Genomic DNA, 26,089 nt, shown 5'->3' with positions numbered 1-26,089 from the left:
GTTTTTGTGAAGTTACTTATAATTATAACTAAATGCAGGTTAACTTTACCCTGTCCAAATATACAACTGCCACCTATAGCTCTCAAAATTTATAACAATATGCTAGAAATACTCATTTGCATACACAGAGAAAAGAATAGGAGTTGTTAGCAGTATTTGTCTCTGGGTGGTCTAATTTTATGTAATTAAAAAAATAGGAAGTGGTGCTGTGGCTCGAAGCAGTAGTAGAGTGCTAGCCTTGAGTGATACAGTTCAGGGACAGTGCCTAGGCCCTGAGTTCAAGCCCTACAACTGTCAAAATGATGATGATGATGATGATGATAATGTAATACTAAGCTGGTGCTGGTGTCTTACATCTGTGATCCTAGTTACTTTTGAAGCTGGGATCTGAGGATCATGGTTCATAGCCAGCCTAGACAGGAAAGTACACAAGACTCTTATTGCCAATTAACCACCAGAAAACCAGAAGTGGCGCTGTGGCTTAAAGTGGTAGAGCATTAGCCTTGAGCAAAAAGAGCTCAGACAGTGCCTAGGCCCTAAGTTTAAGCCCCATCACTGACAAAAAATATAATAATAATATATATATAAATTATATTCTTTACGTTTTCTAAAAGGAATATATGTCACTTTTTTGGGGGGGTCAGTTTTGTGGTTTGAACTGAGGGCCTGAGCACTGTCCCCCACTTTGAACCACGGTGCCACTTCTGATTTTCTGGTCATTTATTTGTGATAGGAGTCTGACAGACTTTCCTGCCAAGGCTGGCTTGGAACTGTGATCCTCAGATCTCTGCCTTCTGAGTAGCTAGGATTACAAGCGTGAGCCACTGGCACCCAGCATATATATCACTTTCTTTAAAACAAAAATGTAAAAGAAAAAAAAATCAGCTAGTCTGTATAAAAATGTGATTTACAGAAAAACTAATTACAAAATTAATTTATTATGTGGGTTTTTTAAAGTTATCTTTTAGAGAGATATTCTGAAGCAATTGTAAATAAAATGATAGGAAGTATGGATTGCTTCAAAGAAATCTTGTAAGGGAAGTAAGGACAGGTATATAAGGAACAAGGATAGCCACGTATTTATAATCACTTAAATTGTAATTCTAGCTACTGAATCTCAGAGCCAAAAGTTGTGGGCCAGGTAGGAAAGTCCAGGAGACTTTTATATCCAATAACACCCCCCCCCCAAAAAAAAACAAAAAAACACAAAACTGTGCTCAACTGGTAGAATATTAGTTTTAAGCAAAAAAGCTCCAGGACTAGTACACAAAAGTATGTGTGTTGGTTATATTAAGTCTTTTACTGTTCTGAATTTTTGAAAATTTATATAATAAACACTTAAAGCTGGGCACTGGTGGTACATGCCTATAATCCTAGCTACTCAAGAGGCTGAGATCTGAGGATCATGGTTCAAAGCTAGCCCAGGCAGGTAAATCCTTGAGATTTGTACCCAATTAAGTACCAAAACAGCTGGAAATAGGCCTGTGGCTCAAGTGACAGAGCAGTAGTAGCCTTGAGCAAAAAGAGCTCAAGGACTGTGCCCAAGCCCTGAATTCAAGTTCCAGGACTAGCACAATAAATAAATAAAAATAAAGCCAGGTGCTAGTGGCTTAAACCTGTAATCCTAGCTGCCCAAGAGTTTGAGATCTAAGGATTGTGATTTGGAGCCCACTACGGTATCAAAGTCTGTGAGACTCTAATCTCCAACTAACCACCTAAACACCAGAAGTGGAGCCATGGCTCAAAGTGGTAGAGCACTAACTTTGAGCAAAAGATGCTTAGGGAGAGTGCCTAGGCACTGAATGCAGCCTCAGGACAAGCACCAATAAAATAAAATAATATATATTTTTTAAAGATAAGAAATGTTAAAAAAAACACTTGAACATGTTACACTTAAGTTAATTAGGGAGACTTTTACTTCTTGAAACTGTACTTACCTAATAAGAACTAGGAATTGGTGTTCAATGAGAACTCAGTCAGGAAAACTGGAAGTGGTGTTGTGGCTCAAAGCAGGGGAGTGCTGTCCTTGAGAAGAAGAGCTCAAGCCCTGAGTTCAATCCCAATGACTGACAGAAAAAAAAAAAGAAACAAGTAGAATAATTTACATATTCTTTAACTCAATATTTTTATTAAAATGTGGTTTATAAGCTTAAGGGGCTATTCATGTTCAGGCATTGTTTTAGAAAGGAAAGTGAGACTTTAAAGAATCTTACTTACTGCTCTTTGTAAATAGGATTGCCCACTAACGTGACAGGAGAAAGACTAGTCTATATCAATTACATGTTTCTGATTTTAGGCTGGAGATACATCTCAGTGGCAGGATGGTTGCCTAGCGTACATGAGTCCCTGGATTCAACTTCTAGCACCACCCTCCCTGCTACCCCCCAAAAAGAACATTTCACAAGCTAACAGGAAATAATGGCATACGTGCCAATGGGCCGAATTTTGGCAGTTCAGATATGAAAAAGAGGTCTGGGAATGTGGCTCAAGTGGTAGAATGCTAGCCTTGAGCACAAGAAGCTTAGGGACAGTGCCCAGGCCCTGAGGTCAAACTCCAAGACTGGCAAAAAAAATACATAAATATATGTGTGTGTGTGCATATATATATAATATGAAAAAGAACATGAATACAATAAGTGGAGCCAATATATAATCTGTCATGGGTTTTTGAAGATACACCAAAAGAACAAGTAAATTCTGCTCAGTAAAGTCATAAATATGTATGTGCGTGTTTGTGTGTGTGTGTGTACATGTGTGTGTGCGTGCCAATTGATTATAGCTACAAGAAAATACAAAACATAAACCTTATCATTACTGGCTGAATAATCACTCATCAATGTATGAGGAGTACACCACGGAGGAAAAATATTTGTGACTAGATGTTAGACTATGTTCAGTAAAAGAGCCATTCAAATACGAGGGTGGCCAAGTGCCAATTAATCACACCTATAATCAGAGCTACTCAGGAGGCTGAATTCTGATTATTACAATTCAAAGATAGCCTGGACAGGAAAGTCTGGAGACTCTTATCTTCAGTTAACCACTGAAAAGCTAGAAGTGGAGCTGTGGTTCAAGTTGGAGAGCACCAGCCTTGAGCAAATGCTCTAAGGGACATCACCCAGGCCCTGAGTTTCAAGTGTCATTTTGGCATGCATACATATGCACACACACACACACAATTACAAAATGCTTTTTGCTTTTGTTTTTTGAGTGTGGTTTCATTGTGTTCCCTAGGCTGAACTCAAACTCTTGGATGCAACTGATCCTCCAGCTCTAAACTCTACAGTAACAGGGACTATAGGCATGTACTTTGCACTCAGTTTGCATGTATTTTGAGGGAAACTTTAAGAATATATGGCACCTAATTCGGGACAAATGCTGAGGGAACCTTGAAATTTGAGAATTTGTTTTGATTTTATTATTATTTTACGATGCTAGAAATTGAGCTGAGCTACACTCTTTTTTTTTGGTCCGTCATGGGGCTTGAACTCTAGGCCTGAGCACTGTCCCTCAGGTCTTCAGCTCAAGGCTAGCGCTCTACTACTTGAACCACCACCAGTTTTCTGGTGGTTTATTGGCAATAAGAGTCTCACGGATTTTCCTGCCTGGGCTGGCTTTGAACTGCGATCCTCAGATCTCAGCCTCCTGAGTAGCTAGGATTACAGGTGTGTGCCACCACCACCTGGCACTGACCTACACTCTTAAGTCCCAAATTTTGAAAATTCTATAACCCTACTTGCTTCTCCACAAGCTTCTAGAAATCCGCTAGTTGGGCCAGGTGCTGGTAGCTCATGCCTGCAATCCTACTCAGGAGACTGAGAGCTGAGGACCACTATTCAAAGTCAGCCCAGACAGAAAAGTCCCTGTGGATTCTTAACTCCAATTAACTACTCAAAAAACCTGAAGTGGAGCTATGGCTCAAAGTGGTGGAGCACTAGCCTTAAGCAAAAAAGTTCAGGGACACTTTCCAGGCCTTGAGTTCAAGCCCAGAAATGACAAGGAAGAAAGGAAGGAAGGAAGGAAGGAAGGAAGGAAGAAAGAAAGAAAGAAAGAAAGAAGGAAGGAAGGAAGGAAGGAAAAAAGAAAGAAGAAGAAAGAAAGGAAGGAAAAAAGAAAGAAGAAGAAAGAAAGGAAAGAAAAGGAAGGAAGGAAGGAAGGAAGGAGGGAAGGAAAGAAGGAAAGAAAGAAAAAAGAAATATGCTAGTGGTGTGTTATACACTGCTTATTCCTGAATAAACCCATTCTGGAGGTGTGTCTCAGTGGTAGAGTGCCTGTCTAGCAAGGGAAAAGCCCTGAATTCAAATTCCAGTACTACCAAAAACAACACAAAAAAACCTGAAACCTTCAGTCTGGTTATTACTGGCAACTATATTTCTATGAGGTTTCTAAGGCCCTAAGATTCAGTAGAAGATGCAGTTTTGTCTAATTTCTATGTTTCTTATTCTAATGAAAACTATATATAGTTGTATCTTTTCTCTTTTTCTTTCTCACTTGGAAGACATATTGAAAAGACAATATGTATTAACAAATTACTAAATTGTTTCTAATGAATGAGATCATTTGGGTATAGCAATTAGAAGGCTAGAGTTTGGGTATTTACAAGGTACAAAGGTGTAAATTAGCTAAATTATAATTCTAAAGTACATGTACTTTTGAAATATATATCAAGAAATGTCTCTAAAATTTTGTTACCAGAAATTCTGATATATATCAGAAATTTATATCCAAAATTTTGAATTTTCTGTTTATTATATATCTTATATGCTAATATTAAATTATCATTTTCTTGCCACTAGGAAGATCTTATTGGCCAAAATTTTAAATGTTCTTATGTGGAAACTTAGAACAATACATAACAGTACACATGAAAAGAAAGTGGCACCTGGGATGAAGTTGAGGTGGAGAATTGTCAAGTCTCTCTGAAGTCTGACAACATGATGGTATCTTGGGTCGCTTCAAGAGTTACGGAAGACTGTTATACATTTTTAGAATTTATTGTATTATAAAATAATTTACTAGTATTTTTACAAACTGTATATTCAAGAGAGGTAGCCATTAGACAAAGAAATAGTTGACTGTGAAAAGCTGTTAGAATAAGCATTTCATGTCTCTGATTTTCATTATATAAATACATCAGACCATTTGATAAGAATATTTCAACTTTTGGTTCTATGCATTTTATTAATTTTATTAATACCCTAGCCATTCCTGAGCAGAGAAAATGTTCGCTGATGGAGCATACCTCTGATATGGCAGGACTAGGCAATTTGTATCTGTGTTTAGTTTACTTAATGATATTACCCTCTAAATAATGATATAATAGCCTTATCATGTTTATTTTCTTCTTTTAAAAACTGAACTTATGCAGGGTGCTGGTGGCTCACGCCTGTAATCCTAGCTGTGGATCACTGTTCAAAGCCAGTCTGGGCAGTAAAGTCTATGAGACTTATCTCCAATAAACCACTAGAAAACCAAAAGTGGCACTGTAGCTCACGTGGTGAACACTCCTCTTGAGGTGAAGAGTGCAGGGACAGCGCCCAGGTGCAGAGTTCAAGCCCCACGACTGACAAAAAAAAAGAAGATTTGAGGTAGCTGGGTTCTGGTGGTTTATGCCTATAATCTTAGCTAATCAGGAGGATGAGATCTGAGAATCACGGTACAAAACCAGCCAGGCAGGAAAGTCCATAAGATTCTTATCTCCAATTAAACACCAAAAAGCGGGAAGTGGGATTGGAGCTCAAGGGCTATAGCTCTAGCATTGAGCAGAAAAACTCAGTGACAGCATCCAAGCCCCAGGGCTAGCACCAAAAAATAATAATAATAAAATAAAAAGATTTTAAGTAGTGCCTTACAGACAGCAGTAGTGGGGGGTGAGGGTGATAATTGATTTGAATCTAGACTTATTCTACTACTGAGCTATGACTCCTTTCTTTCCCTTCCTTCCTTTATTCTGGTTACTTTAAAAAAAAAATTTTTTTTTTGTGCCAGTCCTGGGGCTTGAACTCAGGGCCTGGGTGCTATCCCTGAGCTTTTTTGCCCAAGGCTAGCACTCTAGCCACAGCTGTGCTTTCAGCTTTTTTAGTAGTTAATTCATAGTTAAACTGAAGATAAAAAGACTTTTCTGTCCAGGCTGGCTTCAAACTGTGATCCCCAGATCTTAGCCTTCTGAGTAGTTAGTATTACAGGTATGAGCTACCAGCACCCAGCCTATCCTGGTTACATTTGAAGTAGTAAGTATCACTTCTTGCTTGGGTGCATGCTTGGGCTGTGATCCACCTATTTTAAGCTTCCTATATTAGCTGGGAATACAAGTATACACTGTAGAGAAGCCACATCTTGAGAGGTAGAATCGGAAGTCTTTATTGAAGAGCCAACAACAGCATGTGGACTCCTGTCTCAAAGACCTGCAGCCCAGAATGTGACTTGCACAAAGCTTTTAAAGGCAAAAATCTCATGCTGGCAGTGGTAAACGGTCAAGGGCAAGCATGCTCTGGAGCAAAACTTTCCTGGAGCTAAACAGCATGACATCTGCATATTTTCTAAAGTAGAGCTCTTCTAGCTCTCAAGGAGCTAAGCATCTGCAATTCAATGAATGGCTTATCTCATCTCTAGACTGAGTGAAAAGCCCCACCATCCAGCAAGGCTCCAAGATGGCTGTGAGGACAAGACTCAGTATCCTTATTTCAACATTACCACATTCAACTTCTTCCATTGAGATGGAAGTGTGCGGATTTTTCTACCAGGGTTGGTCTGGAACCTGGAACTGTGATGCTTCCAATGCCATGGCTGCGATGGCAAGCAGACCACTGGCACTTAAGTTAGAAAGCATTAGTTCTTGAAATCCTATGTAGCTACTAATTATTTTTTGTCTTAATGTATGTCTCTCTTTCATTTTTAAAAATGAGAAAGGTCCTTTGGGAGAATTAATGTATTGCTAAGGAGTTCCAATGACCCAGTTGAATTATAAAACATTAACTTGTAAATCAGCAGTTCTTACAATTAACACTGAGTGAAAAGTACATGGTAAGGGGACTCAGATTTAGAGGACACGCACGCATACACACATGTATACGTGCACATACACAGAAGACAGTAAGTGAAAAGGGGAGGTCTACTGAGGTGGTGTTTTGAACCATTAGAACTATTCTTACAAGAGGAAGCCTAGTAAAGCTACCAGCACAACTGTTTATCGCAGCATTGTTCACCATAGCTAAGATGTGGAACCAACCCAGATTCCCCTCAGTAGACGAATGGATCAAGAAAATCTATGCCTTCATTAGAAAGAATGACACCCCTCCGCCATTTGTTAGGAAATAGAAAGACCTGGAAAAAGATATTAAATGAAGTAAGCCAGGCCCAAAGAAATATGGTCCTATGGTTTCCCTTATTTGAAATAACTAGTATATGTCTAGGACAAGCATAAAAGGTCAAAAGCTATGTACATATGACCATATAAGATGATGCTAAGTGAAATGAACCCCAGTATAGGGACATGAGGTTTTATCTTTGTTGCTGTTGTTTTTAATGTACTATGTGATTTTTGTTTGTTTGTTTCTATATTCTCTCCCCATGGTATAACCCCTGCTTTCACTGTTTTTGATTTGGTGCCCTGCATCTTGTGTATACATTTTTCTAATTTGGGGAGGGAAAGGGAAATAACAAAATGCTGAAACAAGGATAGAGATTGAGCCATTGTAACAATGAGGTGTACAAGACACATGTTGCAAACTAACTTTACAACTTGGGGGAGCGGGTTGTTGCAGAGATCAGTGGGAAGGGATGGTAGGAGAAAAACAAAGGAGGGGGTAACAATGTTCAACAGGAAATGTACTCATTACCTTACTCATGTAACTATAACCGTTCTGTACAGTATCTTTACAAAAAAAAATTATATATTTTTTGATCCGGTCGTGGGGCCTGAACTCTGGGCCTGGGCGCTGTCCCTCAGCTCTTCAGCTCAAGGCTAGCACTCTACCACTTGAGCCACAGCGCCACTTCCGGCTTTTTTCTTTTTGCTTATGTGGTGCTGAGGAATTGAACCCAGGGCCTCAGGCATGCAAGGCAAGCGCTCTACCACTGAGCCACCTCCCCAGCCCCTAAAAAATATTTTAAAAGAAAAGGAAGCCTAGATACATTTCAGTCTGAAAACTAAGACAAAGAAAAAATCTGGAAAGCACACAGGAAAAGCAATGCCTTATGTATGAACAAATAATAGTTCACATGCCAGCACTTTTTCATCAGAAAACATAGATGCCAGAAGACAGTATAACATCATCTTAAATGCTGCAACAATATATCAGTCAGCCCTGAATTCTGTGTCCAGTGGAAGTGTCCTTCAGGAATGATGGCAAAATTAAGACCTTTTTATAAATGGAAAACTAAGAGAAATTTGTCTTCAGCAGACCTGTACTACAAGAAATGATGAAGTTCTTCAAGTGAAAAAGAAAAGATACTAGCAGACTATTTGGATCTTCAGGAGCAATGAAGGACATCCAAAATGGTAAATATCTGGATAAAAATAAAATACTTTTTAATTTCTTAAGTACTTGAAAAGATCTCAGGATGTTTAAAGCAAAAAGGATAACTTTGGCCGGGTGCCAGTGGCTCATGCCTGTAATCCTAGCTACTCAGGAGGCTGAGATCTGAGGATCACGGTTCAAAGCCAGCCCAGGCAGCAAAGTCCATGAAACTCTTATCTCCAGTAAACACTCAGAAAATTGGAAGTGGCACTGTAGCCCAAGTGGTAGAGCACTCATCTTGAGCTGAAGAGCTAAGGGACAGTGCTCAGGCCCAGAGTTCAAGCTCCATAACCGACAAAAAAAGAAAAAAGTATAACTTTGCCCTTCAGTGTATTTATTTTCTAAATATAGAATAAAATGAATGTATAAAATATAAAATTATGAGCAACTATGACATGTAAAAAACAGTGACTAAAGAAACTTATATGAAAGAGTCCTTATTCTGAAGAAATCAAGAGGAAAACTATAAAATACTTAGGAGTAAAGACAAGAAGAATATAGCAAGCATTTCAAAATCTGGGGAAGCAAATAAAGCTGTACTTACAAAATAATAGCTTTTCTCTCTTTTTTTTTCCTAGTGGAAATGGAATTACAATTCAGGGCCTTGTGTGTTTACAATTTGCACTGCTGTCACTTTACCACTTGAGCAATGCATCCAGTCCTGCTTTTTGCTGGGTATTTGGTTTGGTTTGGTTTTAGATGAGCCTCCATCATGAGGCAGAGTGTGATGACTTCTGTCCTGGCTGACCTTGAACCTCAGTCCTCTGGATCTCAGCCTCCTGAGTAGCTACAATTACAAGCGTAAGCTACCAATATTTGTAATATAGAGCTTTAAATTTCTTAGAAAATAAGAGGACTGAGACTTATATATAGTTCAGTAACAAAGTACATGCTTAGCATTTTCTGTTTTGTTTTTTTTTTTGTCGGTCGTGGGGCTTGAACTCTGGGCTTGGGTGCTGTCCCTCAGTTCTTCAGCTCAAGGCTAGCGCTCTACCACTTGAGCTACAGCGCCACTTCCGGTTTTCTGGTGGTTTATTGGAGATAGTAGTCTCACGGTCTCTCTTGCCCGGGCTGGCTTTGAACCGCGATCCTCAGATCTCAGCCTCGTGAGTAGCTAGGATTACAGGTGTGAGCCACCAGCGCCCGGCTATGCTTAGCATTTTCAAGGCTCTGGGTCTTAGCACTGAAAAGAAATACAAGGAAGGGAGAGAGAAAAGTTCTTCATTAAGAAGCTACAGTAAAAAAAATAAGCACAAAATAAAATGAAGACTTTAGAACAGAAATCAGCCACACCAAAAACAAAAAACAGACAAAATTGACAAGCCAAATCTGATTCTTTGAAAAGATAAATAAAATTAACATATGCTAAACTTGATACAAAAACCTCTAATCCTAGCACTTGGGAATCTGAGGCAGGAAGATCTCAAGTCTAATTCCAACTTGGGCTACCTAATAAGAACTTTGTCTCAAAATAAGCAACAAAAAGTCTTAACAGAAGACTTATCAAAACTGACTCAATCAAAATCTCAAATGTTCACAAACATTTCTGATAACAGAAGAAAGGAGAATACTTCAAAACATCATCAATTGGGCTGAGAAGTTGGCTCAGTGGTAGAGTGTTTGCCTTGCATGCATGACTGACTCAATCAAAATCTCAAATGTTCACAAACATTTCTGATAACAGAAGAAAAGAGAATACTTCAAAACATCATCAATTGGGCTGGGAAGTTGGCTCAGTGGTAGAGTGCTTGCCTTGCATGCATGAGGCCCTGGGTTTGATTCCTCTGCACCACATAAGCAGAAAACAGCTGAAGTGGCTCTGTGGCTCAAGTGGTAGGGCACTAGCCTTGAGCTGAAGAGCTGAGGGAGAGAGCGCAGGCCCAGAGTTCAAGCTCCCACGACTGACAAAACCGTCATCTATTAGCTCTGAATAGCAAAATGCAAAGCTATTATAGTAAAATCTGACAAAGACATTACCAAAACAGTAATTTTGAATATCCCTAATATCCCTCATGAACATAAAGCAAAAAAAACCATGAAATAACATACTGAATGAAGAAATTCATAAAAAGATATAAGCAAAAAACGATTTATTCTGGAAATACAAGACTATCAACTCTCAATTCTCTATTATTGATTTAAATTCAGTGCACTAACAAACTTCAGACAAAGTTCTTTTTTTTATGTTTTTTTTTTTTATTGTGAAAATACCATACAGAGGGGTTACAATTACATGGGCAAGATAATGAGTACATTTCTTATCAAGCATTGTTGCCTCCTCCTTTGTTTCCCCTTCTCATCCCTTCCCAGCCCGGTGCTGATGGTTCATGCCTGTAATCCTAGCTACTCAGGGGACTGAAATCTGAGGATCATGGTTCAAAGCCAGCCCGGGTAGGAAAGTCTGTGAGACTCTTACCACCAATCAACTACCAAAAAGCCAGAAGTGGATCTGTGGCTCAAGTAAGTGCTAGCCTTGAACAAAAAAGCTTAGGAACTATGCCCAGGCCCCGCATTCAAGCTCCAGGACTGACACCAGACCCAATAACAAAAACAAACAAATACCTAGGAACAAATATAACATAAAACCTCCACTGTTTCCAGCATGAAAAGTTGAAAACACGGAGGAGAAATATTCTTGGGTTGCAACTAAGGATTATTGAAATGCTACTTGTAACCAAATGGATCACTTTAACGAATACAATCTCAGTTAAATCTCCAGCATTTATTTGGGATAACATGATAGCTGATTTTGAATTAATCTGTAAGTTAAGAGATAAAGCACTCAGGATGTCTTGCTTTTGCTGCTTTTTTCACTCAGAGTTGATACTCTACCAATGCCAATCCAGCATTTTGCTGATTAACCAACATAGAGTTCCACTGACATTTCTGCCCAGGCTGCATTCAAATCTCAATTCTTCAGCCTCCTGAGTAGCTATAATTACATTGCTAAGTTAGCAATGTAGTGTTTTTAAATGATGAACAAAATTGGAATGCCTACATTGGTTTCAATACTATAGTTACTATACTAAGTTACTATAATTATTATTACTATTATTATTGTTTTTGTGAAATGATAGGCTTAAGGAACAAAAACTGTAGAATCTTAACACTGGCTCACACATATAATTAATTAATTTTTGTGAAGGACATTAGATAATTCAGTAAGAGAATATTCTTCTCAATAAATGGTGTTGATTAAACTGCCTATCCATATGAGGAAAAAAGTATTAGATTTTGTGTTACAACATGAACAAAATTAAATGAATGTGAACTATACATCTAAAATTAAAATGACAGTATATATCGCTAGGTAAAAACAAGAAAAATCTTTGCCAACTTGAGATGGAAAAAATTACTCAGAGTTTAAAAAATGAACTATGTAAGAGAGTATGTTTTGTTTTGTTTTGTTTTTGGTCCGGTCGTGGGGCCTGAACTCTGGGCCTGGGCGCTGTCCCTCAGCTCTTCAGCTTAAGGCTAGCGCTCTACCACTTGAGCCACAGCGCCACTTCTGGCTTTTTTTTTCTTATGTGGTGCTGAGGAATTGAACCCAGGGCCTCAGGCATGCAAGGCAAGCTCTCTACCACTGAGCCACCTTCTCAGCCCGTTTTGTTTGTTTTTTAAAAAATTAAAATAAAAACTTCTGCTCTGTATGGAGATTCCTCAAAAAATTTAACATGGAAATACCCTATGATCCAGAAATTCCACTCCTGGGATTCCATCCAAAAGATTTAAAACTATGACCCAGTAAAGCCACCTACAAAATCATGTTCGTTGGAGCACTATTTGCCAAGGCAATATATGGAATCAACCGAGATGCACCTCAGTGGACAAAGGGACCAAGAGAACATTCTATATATACATAGTGGACTTTTACTCATCCATTAGAAAGAATGATATTGTACCTTTGTAAAGAAATTGAAAGACCTGGAAAAAATTATGTGAGGTAAGTCTGGTCCAGAGAAGCAAAGTCTGCATGTTTTCTCTTATATGTGGAAGCTAGATTTGGCTTCTAAGCTTGTAAGTAAATATGTTAGATAGTAGGCAAATATATACAAATTTATTAACTGAAATATGATAGATTCAAGGGAAATCTCCAATAGTGTAATTCCTGAGAAAGGCAAAGTCCAAGTTCAACAAAATAAACACCAGGAAGCCTGTATCTCAAAGGTGTAGGGTGTGGTCAAGGGAAAGTAGTAGATGAATGAAGAGGAGAAAGGGGAAAGAATGAAGTCAAGAATTCCATATGTATACTGCAACATAAGAAGAGTAAGGGGACTGGGAAGGTGGCTCAGTGGTAGAGCACTTGCTTTTTTGCATGCCTGAGGCCCTGGGTTCAATTCCTCAGCACCACATAAGCAAAAAGAAAAAAGCCGGAAGTGGCACTGTGGCTCAAGTAGTAGAGAGCTAGCCTTGAGCTGAAGAGCTGAGGGACAGCGCCCAGGCCCAGAGTTCAGGCCCCACCACCAGACCAGAAAAAACAAAAAAACAAAAAAAAAAAAAAGAAGAGTAAGGGAAGAAAGGAATGGGTAGGGGAGGGAGAAGTGACAAGGTTGAAAGGGGTCACATTGATCAAGATACATTGTATTTATAAACTGTTAAATGGCAACACCTTTATATATTACTTAAAGATTTTTTAAATGGAGAAGGAGAGGAGGGGGGGAAGGAGGAGGAAGAAGAGGAGAAGGCAGAGGAGGTGAAGGAGGAGGAGGAAGAAGAAGAAGAAGTAAAAAAAACAGATGGGTACTAGGTGGCTCAGGCCTGCAGTGCCAGCTGCTCAGGAGGCTGAGGTCTGAGAATTGAAATTTGAAGGCAGCCTGGGCAGGAAAGTCTGTGAGACTCTGATCTCCAATTACACACCCAAATAGCTGGAAGGGAAGCTGTGGTTTAAATAGTAGAGTGTTAGCCTTGAGCAAAAATTGCTCAGGGATGGTGCTCAGGCCCAGACTCCAAGCCCTGGTACTGGTACACACACACAGATACACACACAAAAAGCAATGAAGGTACTGGGAGTATAGCAGTATCACTCAATGGTAGAGTACTTGCCTGGCATATCTGAGAGGCTGAGTATGATCCAAGCACCCCCTAAAAAAGAAATAAAAGAAAAAAGGAAGAAAAGGGGGAGAAGGAAAAGGAAGTGGAGAAAGGAGGAAGAAAAGGAGAAAGATAAAAAAAAGAAGACAATGACAACTTCACCAATATTAAAAACCCGTGTGCCTGGTCTGGGGATGTGGCTTTAGTGGTAGAGTGCATGCCTAGTATGCACGAAGCCCTGGGTTCGATTCCTCAGTAACACATAAAGAGAAAAAGCCAGAAGTGGCTCTGTCAAGTGGTAGAGTGTTAGTCTTAAGCAAAAGATTTAGGGACAGTGCCCTGGCCCTGAGTTCAAGCCCCCACAATGGCAAAAAACAAAACAACAACAACCAAAACAACTGGTGTGCTTGAAAAGATATGACCAGTCACTGGTGGCTCACACCTGTAATCCTAGAATCACATTTTGAAGCCAATTAGGCAGAAACATCTGTGAGACTTATCTCCAGTTAAACACCAAAAAGCCAGAAGTGAATCTCTGAAATGGTAGAGCACCACGCTTGGGCTAAAAAAGGGAAGGGACAGTGCCCAGGCCCTGAGTTCAAGTCCTAATACTGCTTCCTCCCCTACACCCCCCTCCCATTCCCCGAAAAACCCACTGTGAAAGAGGTGACAATACAACCAACACAATGGAAGACAATATTTGCAAGTAATATATTTAGTGAAACATTTCTTTCACTTTATGAAGACTACTTTATAACTCATCAAAATGAGTTCATTTAAAAATGAACCAAATAAAATGAACCAAGTATCTGAATAGTCATTTATCTACAGAAGATTTGATGCACATTATCAATAGCATATGAAAAGATGTTCTGGATTGACATCATTAGCCATAGAGAAATACAAGGCAAGCACTCTACCATTGAGCCACCTCCCCAGCCTCCATCAGAGAAATACAAAGGATGAGATATTACTACATATTTAACTGCTGTGGTTTTTTATTTGTTTACTTTTTGGTGCTGGAGTTTAAACCTTCAGAAATGTTAGGCAAGCACTTCCAACTAAGCTACATCTAGCTCTTGATGTGGTTATTTTACAAAAGAAAAGGAAGTAAGATGAGAATGTGAGAACTTGGAACTCTCATATGTTGCTGGTGGTGATGTAAAAGTCCAGCCACTGAAATAATAGTTTAGCAATTCCTGAAAATTATTGTGTAGCTCAATAATTTCACACCTAGGTATATCCCCCCAAAATAGTTACTTTTGCAGAACTGGGACCAAAATATCTCTAAAACAGAAAAGAGCAAAATTGTTTGTTTTGTTCACAGTTTCAGAGGGTATAGTCCATAGCTGCTTCATCCTGTGTACTGGGGCAGGACATCATAGCCATGGGGACATGTAATAGAGAAGATTCTTCTCTACTAGGTTCTCATGGCAAACAAGATGCAAAAGCAAACAAACACAACACTCCTACAACACTCTTGTGACCTACTTCCAACTAGGCCCAGCTCCTAAAGTTTCTAGAATCTTTCAAAATACACCCCTGTCCATAGGTCCACCATGAAGGTAACCAACCCTCCATATTCAAGCTTTTGTGGGCACATTTCATATCCATACCATAACAAAAATTAAAACAGGTATTCAAATACTTGTACATGAATGTAACAACATTGCATATATGCTAAATGGAAGTTTAAATAAATGGGTGGATATTCTTATAGTAGAATATTAAGGTAACAAAAAATGGGATGAGATAGTGATAAGTGCAGCAATACAAATGAGCCTCAATAATGTTATACTAAGTACAAGAAGCCAGACACAAGCCATATGTTGTATGTTTCTATGTATGGGATTACCCAGAATAGGTAAATCTAGAGATAGAAAGTAGAAGTGGTTGTAAAAGAATTGGAATATTCACTCACTGCTGGTAGGAATGTAAAATTATAAAGCCAGTTTGGAAAGCCACTTTTTAGTTGCTTAAATAGTTAAACATATATCCTCTTAAGAATCTGCCCAAGGGAATAAAAAGAGAATACATTCACACAGACTTTTAGATTAGAGTTTTTACACAGCAGCTTTATTTTTAGTTACTCAAATTAGAAACATCTAAAATGCCCACCATTAGGTAAATAAATAATGAGTATATACATACTTACAATGGAATATTCAGAAATATAGAATCAACACAATATGGTTAAAGTGGAAAATAATTCTGTGGGATGGAGAAACTCAGACATAAAAGAATATATACAAATAAAAACATTCCAGATTGTATACTTGAGATATATGGAGTCACTTGGTGTCAGTAACGTTATTTAAAAAAAATAAACACTGGGGGCTGGGAAGGTGGCTCAGTGGTAGAGTGCTTGCCTTGCATGCATGAGGCCCTGGGTTCGATTCCTCACCACCACATAAACAGAAAAAGCTGGAAGTGGCGCTTTGGCTCAAGTGGTAGGGTGCTAGCCTTAAGCTGAAGAGCTGAGGGACAGTGCTCAGGCCCAGAGTTTAGGCCCCATGACCTACAAAAACACCATAAAATAAAAAATAAACACTGGAGAAGATGAAAAGGAAATGAAACCATCATATGCTGCTGATAGGAGTTAACTGCAAAGTTAAAACAATCTTTAAAAGGTTAACTATAGAGTTCCATGAAACCTAGCAATTCTACACTTCAGTAGATGCACAAAAAAATGAAAACCTGTATTCCAGAAGTCACACACTAGTGTTTATAGCAACAGCATTCATAATCAAGAGTTGGAACATGTCATTGAGTGAAGAAAGGTTACACAAAAATGTAACCCCTACACGAACCTTCCTCATAATAAAAATTCTTGTCTAATTCAGTAAATCCTATTTCTGGGATTTACTTTATAGATTTGAAATTAGTAGGTCAAAGAGATTCATTTCAGCACTGGGTACAATAGTCAAATTATGGAATTAACCTACAAGTCTTTAAAATTGAAGGGAATATGATCTATATACACAAAGGAATACTATTCTACTTTAAAAAGGGAAAGAAATGTTATTGTAACAATATGGATGAATTGAAGAACATTATGCTAGGTGAACTACATCAGATATAGAGACAAATATCACATCATCTCAAACATGCAGAATGGAAAACGGTTGAATTCAAAGGAAGATAGATGGATATCAGGGACCAATGTTTGAGGGAAGGAGATAGTGGTCAAAGGGTAACAGAAACCAGGTACTAGTGGCTCATGCCTATAAATCCTAGCTTTTCAGGAGGCTGATATCTAAGGATCATGGTTCAAAGCCAGCTTGGGAAGGGAAATCCATGAGACTTACCTCCAATAAACCATCAAAAAGCCACAAGTAGAGCTGTGGTTTAAGTGGTAGAGCACTAGCTTTGAGCAAGTAAAAGCCCTACGCTCTGAGTTCAAGCTGCAGGATCAGTGTGTGCTTGTGAATGTGTGTGTGTGTAAAAAGCTTCAGGAAGAATGAGTGGGCTTTCTTTTTCTTTTTGAGATACATTACACAGTGTTGAATAGCAAATAGTGAACATTTCAAAATCTCTATATAAATTTCAAATATTCTCACCAGAAGTAACATTTGAGACAATATATGTTAATTAGCTTGATTTAATTCTGCATTGTATTAATAAGTCCTATCATATAATATTATATTCAATTATAATTTATCAATTTACAATTAACTATATAAAAAAACTTTTTTTTTTTTTTGGGTCCAGTCGTGGGGCCTGAACTCTGGGCCTGGGCGCTGTCCCTCAGCTCTTCAGCTCACGGCTAGCGCTCTATCACTTGAGCCACAGCGCCACTTCCGGCTTTTTTCTTTTTGCTTATGTGGTGCTGAGGAATTGAACCCAGGGCCTCAGGCATGCAAGGCAAGCGCTCTACCACTGAGCCACCTTCCCAGCCCATAAAAAGACTTTTGTATGGTGTTACATACCTATAATCTCAGCACTTCTGAGGCTGAGGAGGATGGGAGGGTTCAAGGCTCTGGACCACATAGGCCCATTGTAACAAAATTTTTGTTTGATTAGCATGTAGGAAAAGAACATAAAAAAGTTCTCAAATTTTCAAGAGCACAGAAAGTATATCTGTCCTTTTGATGATCCTTATAGAACAAAGCTTTATGGTAACATACTTCTTAACAGAAAATTTTGTTCACAGGGTCTTACTCTGTTCCCTAGACTAGAGAGTGTGAGGTACTGAATTCAAGCCCCAGTACTGGTACACACAGAAAAAGTTTCATCATTTTGTAGTTAATGTTCTGTGGCCATAATTCTGCAAAATGTCAATCTGTTGCTTTGTTGCAACTAATGAGCATATCATTTTGGTGTACTGTTACAGGGAAGTTTCATTTTAAGGTATTCCTTTGGCTGTAATTCATATTTTGTTCAGTTTACTAGATATTCAAGCCTCTTGAATCTGTGGAAATACTTTCATTAGTTTTTGGAAAGTTTTATTATCACCTCAATATTTTTTTTTTCTGTCTTTCCTTTAATTCTGGGACTTGAGTTAAATGCAAATACCTCCTAACTTTAAACTTTGTATCCTCTGTTCTGTATTTTTTGTTTCTGTTTTCTTACACTTAATTCTTGATGATTCCTCTTTTCTACTCTTCCTTCAGTTAGTGTGCTATTTTAATAGTATTGCATTAAGTTTTACATGAGCTTATTTTTTTGTTCTAGAATTTTTAGTTGGCTATTTTTTGCGGGGGGGGGGGGGGGAGGGGTCTGGTCGTGGGGCCTGAACTCTGGGCCTGGGCGCTGTCCCTCAGCTCTTCAGCTCAAGGCTAGCACTCTACCACTTGAGCCTCAGTGCCACTTCTGGCTTTTTTTCTTTTTTTGCTTATGTGGTGCTGAGGAATTGAACCCAGGGCCTCATGCATGCAAGGCAAGCGCTCTACCACTGAGCCACCTTCCCAGCCCCAGTTGGCTATTTTTTTTAATACTACAGTGTCACTCTTTTTGTGATTGACTTTCTCTGTTGATTTTAAAGTACTTTACTGCTACAATGCTTGATAAGAAGTGTACTCATTATCTTGCCCATGTAATTGTAACCCCTCTGTACAGTATTTTCACAATAAAAAATAAATAAAAATTAAAAAAAATAAAGCACTTGATTTGGGCACAGTAGCCCAGGCCCCTGTACCAACACAGTAAAGCAGAAATTTTTAACCTAGAATTTAAATCATTAGAAAGTTGAAACCAAGTTGAATTTCTTTTTGTTGTTTGGAGAACTGTTTTATTAATCAACTAGTTTTTCCCTTCCTTTCCCTACATTTGTCCTATAGTAACTTTTTTTAGCCCTTCTGCCGAACATGCTACCCTCTTCCTCTTGATCCAGCCAGAAAAAAAGGGGCTTTGTATGAATAACTTTCTACTGAGCAAGAGCTCCATTTTTTTTTTGTTTTGTTTTGAATGGTACAAGTACTGGGGCTTGAACTCAGGGCCTGGGTGCTGTCCCTGAGCTTTTTGCCTCAAGGCTAGTGTTCTGCCACTTGAGCCACCCTCAACTTCTGGCTTTTTGGTGACTAATTGGGGATAAGAGTCTCACAGATTCTCCTGCTTGGGCTGGTTTTTAACTATGATCCTCAAATTTCAGCTTCCTAACTTGCTAGGATTACAGGCATGAACCATTGTTGCCCCTCTAGGAGTTCTGTCTTTATGATTCATATAAAGACTCAGAAGTTAGGTTTCTTGGAAAACAGTTTTTCAAAGTTCTTACAGTCGTAAGTTAGTTTTAAGAATTAAATAAAGGACTGTTTCTATTTGTTTTATTTCATATTCAAATTGTTTAAGAAAATCAAATGAAATGCTTCCCCTGAAACTAGTGTCTGCCCATCATGGGAAAAGGCACAAGCCAGAACAGGGACACAGTGAACACTCAGTGTACTTTTATATTTCAGTTTCAAGCCTGCAATTAACAAAGTGAAGAAACATTATCAAGCTACTTATGCTCAGAGTTCATTTTTAAGGCAACACTTTTACTTAAATGTTCAATAATCTTTGAGCACCTATTATTATAAATCAGGTAGATTATAAACTTTTTTTTTCTAGCAGTTCTGGACACTGGGAAGTACAATACCAAAGAAGCAACCACAAACAGGAAATTAGAATGTTTGGGGCATATAGGTAGAGTACAGCTTGGCATTTGCTGTGGAAGGAAAAAAACAAATTTGAGCTGATTTTTCAGCAAAGCAGAGTCTCTTCAACCACTGAATTGAGGGAATGATCTAAATTCCAAGGATGTTCTACCAATGAAAATGAGATACGTTCCTCCACTAGAGTAGGTAGCGTTTTCTCAGAAAACTTCAAGTACCAAGTGCTCTTTCTCCACAGTAGTAGTCAGGTGCTGATAGCTCTTGCTCATCGGAAGGTTAGAACAGGAAGACTGTGATTCCAGGTCACCCCCAGCAGAAATGTCCATAAGACTCCAAAGTTACTATACGTCACGTGTGACCTTGGGGTGTAGATTAGTGGTAGAATAGTTACCTAGCATGAATGCTCCACATCTTTTCCCCATAAAAAGGTTGTCATAAATTATTCTCCCACTTTAGACGTAATTACAAGGTAGCCATTTTGCTTTACCATTAAAAAAAATCTACTTGTATCCTTGTTTCCAGAGCATCTGTTAAGATTATTTTTCTCGGGGCTGGGAAGGTGGCTCAGTGGTAGAGCTCTTGCCTTGCATGCCTGAGGCCCTGGGTTCAATTCCTCAGCACCACATAAGCAAAAAGAAAAAAGCCAGAAGTGGTGCTGTGGCTCAAGTGGTAGAGCGCTAGCCTTGAGCTGAAGAGCTGAGGGACAGCGCCCAGGCCCAGAGTTCAGGCCCCACAACCGGACCAAAAAAAAAGATTATTTTTCTCTCTTAGGACAGCCCTCTTGATTAAATATGAAAAAAGAGTTACAAAAAGTAATTTGAATTTTAGCAGCTATAGTTTAAAGTTATTGACTGTCTTTTAACAAAACCCAGTAACTTTTTTTGTAATTAGTAATAAAATCTTCCCAGAATAAGTACCAAACAATGCTCTCTAGTACTTTTTTCCCACTAACAGTAGAGAATACATTACAGCTCAGAAATTATTGTTTGATATTACACTTTTCAGATTGAAAACATGTAAAACCACATGATTGCTAAGTTTATTAAACCAGGAGAATAATAAATATTGTGTCTGGTGTGAAGGCAGTGTCATTTTGGCAAACCTTAAACATTTGATACTTTTGGAAACCCTAATATCAATAATAATAATATTAAAGCACATTTACTCTGTGGGGAAAGAATGAATGAATCTTTGATCTCTGTACATTTTATTTTGGGAGGGATATGTACTTGATAACTTTTTTTGAGCAATGCTTAAATTCTCTAGCAATGCTCGAGATTGAATTCAGGCCTGAAGCACTCTATATATATACTCTGTCATTGAACTACCACCCCAGCCCCTTACTCTTTTTTTTTGAATCAGTAAAAATCCATGCAATAAAGGGAAAAAGTTTTAAATATTGATTTATAATTCTTTTGTGAATCTCAGAGTTTTCTGAAAATGATGTGTGTGTTGACACTAGTATGGAGAGAACACTAGCTATAAGAACATCAGTATAAGCTGGGCCCTATAATCCTAGCTACTCAGGAGGCTGAGATCTGAGAATCACAGTTCAAAGCCAGCCCAGGCAGGGACATCCATGAGACTGTTGTCTCCAGTTAACCACCAGAAAACAGAAAGGGGCACTGTGGCTCAAGTGGTAGAGCACTAGCCTTGAGTTGAAGAGTGCAGGGATAGCGCCCAGGCCCAGAGTTCAAGACCCACAACCGATATGGGGGGGGGTAGAGACTGACTATACTTGAACATTAATTCTCTATAAACAATTGTCTGTAAACAATAATAAACTGATTTTGATTCAGTTGTAAAAGGAAGTAGTAATCCTTATATTCATGATTGTATGTTGCTCTATGAGTGTATATACTTTTAAAATGTTGTATAAATGAATGAGCAGTGTTTAAAATTAGTATGAAACTCAAAACATGGCCAAGAGGGGAAATAGTCACATGAAGTTTTGAAATCAAACATAAGATAACATTTCTTCATGATTATAAGAAAGACCATTTCAGTCATTGCAGGAAGAAATGGTATATGTCAGTCCCTCAAATAGCTTGAAACTCTGCTTTAGGCCTAAATTATTAGAAATTTTAATGCTGAAAATAACTGAGGAAAAACTGTGAGGCAAAGTTTTAATAATGGTAGGATGACTGTTTAAAAAAAAAATCAAAGATAAGCATTGCCTTTCCTCTACCCAGAAAAAAAAACAAACAAGCAATCATTTCTTCTACTATGTGTTCATTTACTTTGAGATATCTCTATTAAAGTAGTAATAACATTGTACCAGACATTTTTGGACGTGAACTGTTCTCAGTTGGACTGGGCACTCCTCAAGGCAATGCTTTTTTTTCTCACAGAGCTATACTGATAAATCTTTAAAAATAATTTCTGGCAATAAAAACATATGCTTATATGTTAAAATGAAAAAGCACATTATCTGTGTTTTTATGGGGGCAGGGAAGGTGTGTGACAGTACTAGGGCTTGAACTCAGGACTTCTTGGGCTCATTTGGCTTTTTTGCTTAGGGCTGGTGCTCTACCATTTGAGGTATATCTCAACTTAAGCTTTTTACTGTTTTTTTTGGAGATAAAAAATCTCATGGACTTTTCTGCATAGGTTGGCTATGAATGGTGATCCTCAGATTTAAGCCTCCTGAGTAGCTAGGATTACTGGTATGAACCACCAGTCCCAGCTTATATTATTTGTTGGCCATACCATAATGGACAAAAATAATCACCAGTACATAAAAAATAGGGGACTAAAGTAAGAGTTTATAAGTTCTGAGGATTTAAAAAATGTTTAATTTTAAATTTGAAAAGAATGATTTTTTCAGTAATGACTAACAACCACTTTGAAAATTCCTAAAATTTATACGTTTAATTTCATGTTGTTAGAAGCTTTTATAGAGAATAGTTTTGGGAAAGGACATAAAAATGATGTTTGTGGGGCTGGGAAGGTGGCTCAGTGGTAGAGCACTTGCCTTGCATGCCTGAGGCCCTGGGTTCAATTCCTCAGCACCACATAAGCAAAAAGAAAAAAGCCCGAAGTGGTGCTGTGGCTCAAGTGGTAGAGTGCTAGCCTTGAGCTGAAGAGCTGAGGGACAGCGCCCAGGCCCAGAGTTCACGCCCCACGACTAGACCCCCCCTCCCCAAAAAAATGATGTTTGTGCACTTGCTTTAAAACTTCAAAAACATTCTAATCTTTAAAAAGTTATGTTTTGAATTGGTAAATTTAATATTTACTACATAAGGACAATAGTATTACATTCCCTTGGTTTTGCCTACCTGGAAACTCCACTGGTTTGCATATGCCTGGTGTATATGAAGCTGTTTTAAGCCCTGGGTTCAAGACCAGCATTGCCAAAACAATCACTTATTTCTTCAGTTTCATTCAGAGTAGAACAGTGAATTCATAAAAATACATTCATTATGTTTTGATCTATCAACAGTTGTTTTTAATGATGTTCATATTGTCTTATGTGTGGCTAATAGGAAACAATTCATGATAGAAGGCTTTTCAGATTGGCTCCCAAGTCCCTTTTTTTTTTTTTTATTGTGAAAATACCGTACAGAGGAGTTAGAATTACATGGGCCAAGTCCTTTTTTTGTTGTTGTTTTTAACCAGTTCTGGGGCTTGAACTCAGGGCCTAGACATTGTTCCTGAGCTTTTTTATGTGCAAGACTAGCACTCTACTACTTGAACCACAGCCCCATTTCCAGATTTTTGGTGGTTAATTGGAGATAAGGGTCTCACATGGACTTTCCTATCTGGGCTGGCTTTGAACTGTGAGCTCAGATTTCAGCCTCCTGAGTAGGATCACTAGTATAAGTCACTAGCCCTGGCAGATTTTCCATGCTTACTATATGATAGGGTGTTTAAGTTCATCTTGAATATTGCTACCTCAAACTTAATCAGTTACTAATTCCATGAATTATTTTCACAAGCAAATGGAGTTTAGAACTGTAGTTTGAGTGCTTCAGGCACTATACGTTATCTGTTTCTAGTCATTTACAGTAGGCAGACCTAAGATCTATACATTTTTAAATACAAAATATGAGGCTGGGTGCTGGTGGCTCACACTTGTAATCCTAGCTACCCAGGAGGCTAAGATCTGAGGATCACAGTTCAAAGCCAGCCGGGGCAGGAAGGTCCGTTAGACTATCTCCAATTAACCACTAGAAAACCAGCACTGTGGCTCAAGCGGTTGAATGCTTTCCTTGAGCTGAAGAGCTGAGGGACAGTGCCCAAGCCCAGAGTTCAAGCCCCATGACCGACAAAAATAAATAAATAAAAAATATATAAAATATGTAGTGAGTTCTAAAACTGCTGTTTTAGGCATGAAGTAATATTCAACATCCTTAGCCATAAAGGAAATAAATGCAAGTAAAAACTACATTGAGTGTTTAACTTCCAAATTCTTCCTGAGGAACAGAAATGTTTCTCTGTCCTTCCCAAATTTAAACCCTTCCCTCCCCCCCCCACCCCCCCCACCCCTGCTTTTATGTTGGTCATGAGGTCTGAACTGTGGGCCTGGGCACTGCCCCTCAGCTCTTCAGCTCAAGGCTAGCACTCTACCACTTGAGCCACAGTGCCACTTCCGTTTTTTTCTGCTTATGTGGTGCTGAGCAATCGAACCCAGAGCCTCCTGCATGTGAGGCAAGCACTCTATTACTAAACCACCTTCCCAGCCCAGTTTAACCCTTTTATACGAAAATAAGTCATTGTTAAAACAAAAAACTACACTAACATTCCATCTCACAATACCAGCAACCAGAAAAACACAACAGATATTACCAAGAATGGAGGAGGGAAACTAACATTCATATACCATTGGATGTGAATGTAAATTACTGCAACTACTATGGAAATCAGTATAGACAATCCTCAAAAGCCTAAAAAGATAATCCTTAGGACCTCACCATACCACTGTTGGGCATATATCTGAAGGAGAATAAATTAATATACCAGAAAGACAGCTTCATATGTATGTTTATGTCAGCTCTGTTCACAGTAGCCAAATGATATGATTACTCTAGAATCCCAGAACAGATGAATGAAGATGTGATAAATATATACTATGTGTATTATACAGCCATAAACAAAAAACTAAATCATATCACTTACTGGAAAATGGATTCAATATATGGAAAGAGACAAGCCAAGTTCAACACCCTCTTTCCTATATCTTATATTTTCACTCATGTGGAAGTTATACATATAAAATATATATATTCATGGACATGTATATACATTGTATACACACAGGCATACATGGATAAACAGAACATGGATTTAGCTCAGGGATTATTTAGGAGAGGAATAGGAAGGGTGGGGGAATGGGGAAAGGTAGAGGGTGAATAATTTTGAAATACATTGTAAGTTTATGTGAAAACAGCTTGAAGAACCTCAATGACAGCTTTAGATTAATTGGGAGATGTGGGGAGATAGAGAATTGGGCTAAGGAGGAGGAAAGAAAGTGAATACAGTTGAAGTGGGTTGTTTACAACTGTGAAAATAGAATAATGAAACCTATTAAAATTGTTTTGGGAATGGGTAAGGGAAAGAGTAATAGAGAAGTGAGATTGTTTGGAATACATTGTAAACGTAACAATGAAATCCCCTCCTGTAGAACTAATGTAAGCTAATTAAAGAAAAGAAATGAGTCATTTCAGCATGACAGTTTTATATAATTTATTGTGGGTTTTTTCCATGTTTTGTTTTTGTCCCTCAGCAAACATTAATTTGATTTTTTTCTTTCACCAAACATTAATTTGACCCTTCCTTCCTTCCTTCCTTCCTCCCTTCCTTCCTTCCTCTCTCCCTCCCTCCCTCTCTCCCTCCCTTCCTTCCTCTCTTTCTTCTTCCTTCCCCCCTCCCTCCCTCCCTCCCTTCCTTCCTTCCCTCTTTCTCTCTTTCTCTCTTTTTTTTCTTGTTTTTTCATGCCAGTACTGGGCTTGAATTTGGGGCCTTTCACTCGTTTGGCTTTTTTTGCTCACAGCTAGTGTTCTACTACTTGTACCATACTTCCACTTCTAAGTTTTGCTGGATAATTGAAGTTGACTAAACTGGTTTCAAACCACAATGCTTAGAGATCTATCCTTCTGAGTAGCTAGAATCACAGGTGTGAACCACTGACACCTAGAAACTTTTGTTTGTATGTGATAATATTGCAGTAGTCCCTCCACAAATACTCGAAAATAAGGCTACTGATAAGTTTAAGTTGATGGGATGTTTTTTTTCTTGTTGGTACCAGCGTTTGGACTCAGTCTTCGTGGATGTTAGGCAGGTTCTCTACCACTTGTGCCACACTTCTAGTGCAAAGTTTCTGTTTTATTGTTAATTCAAACTTATTTTTTCTGGGGAATAGCTGAAGGAACATGTAATAATATATAACAAGTATGTAATACTGTTAAATTATTTTGTGTATTATTAGTTATTGTTTGTTTGGGGGCTCCT

At 38.4% G+C, this 26,089-nt stretch overlaps 2 protein-coding genes across 2 annotated transcripts in view; both read left to right on the top strand.

The window, feature by feature from the left end:
* Baz2b (bromodomain adjacent to zinc finger domain 2B) overlaps nucleotides 1–26,089 on the top strand; it is a 297,821-nt gene that overhangs the window by 36,925 nt on the left and 234,807 nt on the right. Inside the window, exon 3 of the mRNA XM_042683418.1 lies at nucleotides 8,403–8,500. The gene's annotated coding sequence lies outside the window, so the exon portion shown is untranslated. The remainder of the gene's footprint in view (nucleotides 1–8,402; nucleotides 8,501–26,089) is intronic.
* The window catches only part of LOC122110766 (basic proline-rich protein-like), a 73,493-nt gene that overhangs the window by 40,770 nt on the left and 6,634 nt on the right, over nucleotides 1–26,089 (top strand). The gene's annotated exons all lie outside the window — the stretch shown is intronic.

The sequence above is a fragment of the Dipodomys spectabilis genome, unplaced genomic scaffold (genome assembly GCF_019054845.1).
Source record: "Dipodomys spectabilis isolate Male_0828 unplaced genomic scaffold, ASM1905484v1 ptg000081l, whole genome shotgun sequence".
NCBI lineage: Eukaryota > Metazoa > Chordata > Mammalia > Rodentia > Heteromyidae > Dipodomys > Dipodomys spectabilis.
The sequence above is the reverse complement of the archived record's forward strand: the minus strand, read 5'-3'. Positions and strand labels throughout refer to the sequence as shown.